Below are 6,291 nucleotides of genomic sequence, written 5' to 3' on the forward strand. Positions count from 1 at the left end.
ACCGTCTTCTTCTACGTTACAGTCAGTTGTGTCAAAGACTGCCTCCTATCGTCCAAAATAAAGAAAGCTGAGTGCGGTCATTTAAATAAAACGTAAGAACAAGAAAATGGTAAATTATATTTTGGATCTGTCTTAGGACTCATATATAAAACAGGTTTCTACGACTGACTTCATAATGTTGCCAAAATTAAATGAAATTAAATTAAATGAAAAATGCTTTATTTTACCCAGAAGGAAATCACAATGTTGTAGTAGTTTTTTAAAATAATTATTAATAATAATTAATAGATTAGAGTAATTTAGTCTTTGTCCTGAGGGACAATGTCTGCTGGCAGAAATGATCTCCTGCATCTTTGATGAAGCCTCACACTGAACATACTGTGTTGTGGAGAGGATGCAAAGAACTGTCCATTATTTTCAGCAGCTTTTGCAGCTTTCTTTTCTGTACATTCAGCTCCATTGGGGAGAGGGAAGTCTGGGTTTCCCTGCTTAGGCAGCTGCCCCTGCGAACCGACTCCGGATAAGCGGAAGAAAATGGATGGATGGATGGATGGATGGACATTCAGCTCCAGCAGCTACAGCTATCCCTCATGATTTTTTAAGGAATATGTGGAAGAGATATTGCAACACAACACCATAACCCTATGCTTGAGTGTGAGAGCATATTTCACCAGTGTCAGCTACACTTGCCCTACTGTACGCAGATGCCACACCAGTAGTAACTTTTTTTTTTATAAACAGGTGATTCAGTTGAGAACCTGTCCTCATTTACAATAATGACTTGGTCAAGAGGCAGCAGAAAAGGAGAACACAGAAACAATGAAGACAGGAAAACACAAGCAAAACAAAATTACATCACAAAACAATACTAAAATAAAATAACAAGTGTAATCAATACAGAAACAAATAAGTTAGCAACTAAAAACAAGTGCAATATATATAATAATAAGTAACAATACCTTAGTGGCTAAAAGCAAGTGCAATGGTTTTGTAATAACGATTGCAAGGAACTTAAAAAAAAAGAAGAGAAAGGGACGAATGAACACAATTTCAATATCAAAAAACTGAGTCTCTGGCTCTGCTATTGCCCCAGCAGGTGGCAGTACAGGCAACTGCACTTTAAACAACATTCTTATAGAATATTATGCAACATCTTGGTGCAGACATTGAATGATCTGAGCTTCCTTAAGAAGTAGAATCTACTTTGGTACATTTCCACTGTATTCTGTTGTCCAGCTGAACTCCAAGGTACTAGTATTCCTCCACCTCTTCTCCCAGGATGTAAACAGTGCTTTGTTTACTGTTGTTTCTCCTGAAGTCAATAATCATCGTATTTGTTTTGTGTTCAAGATGAGGTGATTGTTACTGCACTATCTCACAAATTAAGTGAGAAGTTCTGTGTATCAGCTTCTTTTTTATGGAGTTCTCACATAACAGGGCAAATAAATTGTATTAAAAGCACTTAAAAATCAAAGAACATGATTCTCAAAGTGCTGTCTGATTGCTCCAGATGAGAGTGAGCTCTCTGAAACAAGAACATTACGATTAGCAAACTCTAATAGGTCCTAAAATGTGTTCACTTGCTTATAGATGTCACCCGATAACAGTCTCAAGGACTTTCATGATGTGAGATGTTGGGGTAAATGGTCTTTTAATACAGATGGTCAGGATGTTTTTTTTCAGTACTGGAACCAGTCAGGATTTGTTCCACTACACAGGAACTCCTTTCTGACCCAGGCTGGCGTCGAAGAATCCAACATAGTTGTTCTGAGCATGTTTTCAGAAACCAGGGGCTGACAACATCTGGGTCCGTGTACGTTCAGGCAATTCATTCTTTCGTCTTAAACAAAAATCGAAAAAATTGAAGTAGTCGTTTTTCTGTTTTTTTTATTGTTTTGTTTTTTTTTTTGTTTTTTTTTTATTTACAATCAAAATCGGAAAAACAGAACCGATTTTCCTTTTCTATTCCCAGAATTCAAAAACAAAACAAGAAAAACCTAATTAAAAACCAGCCCGTTTTTTGGATTTTGATAATTTATTCTTAGTTATACTTGTTATGTTTATTTAGTGGTTTAGGTTAAGATTACCAGTTTTGCTGAGTTTTGTTTTTATGGTGCATTCATAAAGTACAAGCATGCATATGATTTCCTTATGTCGCATTTCTGTGAGAAGAAAATGGCATTTCAATCCATTACAAACCATAAAAGTTAGCATATGGACAAATCCATGCCAAACACCAGATGTACGCTCTCCACCCTTGTTGTGGGGCACATGTAAATGTCAGAGAAATGTCAAGACAATCAGAAATAACTTGCACATTTCTTGTCTGTTTGAACCATGGTGGAAAACTTTAATTGTAGTAATGTGAATGCGAAGAACATGGACCTTCAAGCTACTTGATCAAGACCGTGACACTGGAGGGCAGTGTTTGTTCGGGTGGAACACCTAATAGAGAGGACACATGACTTCCTGTCATGGAAGATGAAACATAGACATTTGTTCCAAACAACACAAACACAACACATTTTTGCCCATTTTTGAAGTTGTTAGTCAGACACTACATCAGGTGTCCATGCTTCTGTCAAGCTGAGCATGGAACAACAGGTAACGTTTGGTATGCTAATTAATGCTAACGGATGCTAAGTAGGGATTGCAGTGTAGCTGAGTTCATACCAGCGACAGCCTCCAGGGGTGAAATGTGAAGCCTGTGCGGAAGTGCAAAAAATTGCAGTTCACCCCTCATCCACTAGGGGCTGGCTCCAACACAGAACAAATCCCCATAGACTCTCATGTTAAAAAGACCAACTTTACAGCAGAAATAAACATGTTTAAAGCCTGGTACAAAAAACATTTTAGGATTAATAGGTCAAGTTTACCTTCATGACAACTGTGAGGGGGGTGAATTTTTCTAACTCATCTGTTTGGATGTTATTTAATCTTGAAATTCGGCATAATTGGGGGCGTGTCCTTTTGATTGATAGGTATTCAATTTCCGCGGAAAGAAGGGAGTGCAGCACAACCGCTGTTTTTAGCCTGCTAACAGCGCGCTTTAGCTTTAGCCCGCCTACCTCCTTCAGCTGGTTAGCTACCGTTAGCTCTAGCTTAGCTCAGTTAGCTCTTAGCTACAGGCAGCTCGGAGTTTAATGGAAGTCAATCATCCACCCCACCTTCACAGTTCCCCTCTCAGCTCCACCTCTTTGGCCATTTTTGGATTTTCCGAGAATGACTACACGCGTGATGCTGCCAAGATGGCGACGGTGGGAACCGCCCAGTGAGTTTCAATTCAGCTCTTCAGAAACCTACAGGTGACATCTTTTATATACAGTCTATGATCCGTGGCCAAGCCGGCCACCGCTGTACTGCAAGTGCGCATTTACTGTCAATTTTGTGTTAACTCAAGGGAACAGCTTTTGGAAAGTACTATTGATTCCTTCAGTCAGTCTAAGAGATGTATTTTAACAGCAAACATCGGTTTAAAAAACAAATGAACATAAAGTCTTTGTCAGTTGACGTAACATGGGACAGCCGAAGTGCATTGTGGGTCGATCGCCACGTTGCATCCTTGTTATAAACTGTCTTTTTTTTTTTTTTTTTTTTGAGTCTTTTTGACTCTTCATTTCCGTTCTTAAGCACATAAATAACCAGTGTCAGTGTTGATAATGAAAATTACATAAAATTTTATTTACATAGAACATTCTTGTGGGACACTGAATAGAAAACACGATTGTTAAACAGATGAGAAACGTGACTTTACTTTTTCATATGGGTTTTTATTTAAATTCTCAGTCAGAATAAACAGTAGCAGCACAATGGTAAACAGATAAAATTTCAATAAAAGAAAATACAGAATATGCACACGTGATATAATAAAAACACTGAAATTGTGGCATAATATCTTCAAGTAATGTAGAGAGAGAATTTGACATGTTTGCATGGCAATGTCAACACTAAAACAATATAACGTGCAATTGTGCTAAAAACAGTGCAAAATATGTGCAAATTAGTCACCAAGAGGAACAATGAGAGCAGATCCAGAAGTCTTCTTTAGCTGCTGCAGGCTGTAGACCTCCATGATGACCCAGACCTTCAGTGGAGAGACAGTCAGGTGCTGGGAGACCTGTAGACACACACTGGCCAACAGACAACAACCGTTTGCTTTATTTAGCTTCATGTGTAAGGATGTTTATATTATTAGTTTCTGTTTTACAGGCTGATGCCAGACTGACGTGTTAGCTGAGTAATTATGTTGTATAAAAATGTGGTAGGATTATATCATTTAAAACTTTTTCTGACTTATGTAATATAAATATGAAATTGTTTCTTTTGTAACATGTAAAGAAAGAAAGTGAAGAATTTCACAAACGGCTCATCATGGCCATACTGGACTGCAGCCACTCTTTAGGCAAGGCGAGGTGGGTATATTTACATAGCACATTTCTTGTGCAAGACAATTTAAGGTGCATTACATAAAACATTAAAGAGAACATTTTAGAAAAACTACTTAGATAACTGCATCTCACACTTACTTTAAAGGCCAGGACACCACAGGATGTGCAGTCTTGTTGGTTTGAGTGAGGAGTAGTTTTGCATGTCCACCTTGAGGCTTTGCAGCCTTTTTTCCCCATGAATGCTCTGTGACAGGTAAGGAGTGCATGCATGAAAACTGTTGTGACAACTTAGCCTGCATACCATTTTCATATTATGGCTTGTTTTACCTTGTAGACTCCAGACACGTCTTAATCATGGCTTTTGTTTCCACTAATGAATCCACAAAAAGGGTTTTCTTTTCTTGAGGGTAGATTACCTATAATAGTTTACAATAAAAATAAGTGTTTTAGCAGAAACCTATAATACAAGTGAGTGTTAAAGAGTGTATGAATGGCCAAATTTATCAAATATATTAAGTGGCTAATGATGTTGCATGTTTAAATCAATACAGATGCTTTAAATCAGAGTAGCAGTGTTTTGGCAGTGATTGTTCTCACCACCAACATCCAATGATGATACTCATTGTGATTCCTATGATCATCCTGTGTGCCATTGGATTCATCTGAAAGTATGCAAAAAAGTGAAAGAAGTGTAGTTATGAGCAACGTGTATTTTCTCAATACTCACAAAATACAGTGTTACCATGAACAAGTGCTCCAGTACATACCCTGATTCTTCCAAATTTCTTCTGCCAGATTGATGTCATCGTATAGGTGTCAAGCATAGCTGCTTCCCCAGCATTGGATGAGTTGTGCTTCCGAACAAGCACTGACAAGTGTGCACTGATTACCTATAAAAAGTGTAAAAACAAAAAACACTGTATTAGTTGTGCTCTGTTTCAATGTGCAAAAACTGAAATGCTGAATAATTATTATCATAATTTTACATTATGATGGAAGGTAAATACAACTGATGACGTTTTGGCATGATGATACCATACCATACCAATAATGCCACACCTCACTTTCAAGCTCTTTGGTGGGACCAATCCTTTCATTATCCCAATAAAACAATCAATATGGTCCCACTTTGGAAAGTAAAACATGTGCCTTTTTTCCCTGCCCATGCCTCTGCACATCTAAGAAAAAGAACCCTATAATTAAACATTTATGTACAACTGGAAAGTAGTGTAAGATATTATTGATTCTGTAAAAAAATTACACATGAATGCTGTGTCGGAGGTTAAAGCTGTTGGTGCGGAGGATGCTGTGGTGGAGGTTGATGCCACTGAGGTGAGGGAGGGTGTGGTGGAGGTACAGGTGGTGAAGGTTGCTGCAGTGGAGGCTGTGGTGAAGGTAGAGGCTGTTGAGGGGGTGGAGGCTGTGGTGGAGGTAGAGGCTGTTGAGGGGGTGGCGGCTGTGGTGGAGGTGGAGGCGGTGGAGGCTGTGGTGGAGGTAGACGCCATTGCTGCAGTGGAGGCTGTGGTGGAGGTTGAGGTGGGGGAGGCTGAGGTTGTGGTGGAGGTTGAGGCGGTGGAGGCTGTGGTGGAGGTAGAGGCTGTTGAGATGGTGGAGGCTGTGGTGGAGGTAGACGCCATTGCTGCAGTGGAGGCTGTGGCAGAGGTTGAGTCTGTTGAGGCGGGGGAGGCTGTGGTGGAGGTGGAGGGGGTGGAGGTAGAGGCGGTGGTAGCTATGGTTGAGGCTGTGGTGGAGGTTGAGGCGGTGGTGGAGGTTGTGGCGGAGGTTGAGGCTGTTGAGGTGAGGGAGGCTGTGGTGGAGGTGGAGGCTGTGGTGGTGGTGGAGGTAGAGGCGGTGGAGACTGTGGTTGAGGCTGTGGTGAAGGTGGAGGCGGTGGTAGCTATGG

This window comes from Melanotaenia boesemani, chromosome 18 (genome assembly GCF_017639745.1).
Source record: "Melanotaenia boesemani isolate fMelBoe1 chromosome 18, fMelBoe1.pri, whole genome shotgun sequence".
In the NCBI taxonomy this organism is placed as follows: Eukaryota; Metazoa; Chordata; class Actinopteri; order Atheriniformes; family Melanotaeniidae; genus Melanotaenia; species Melanotaenia boesemani.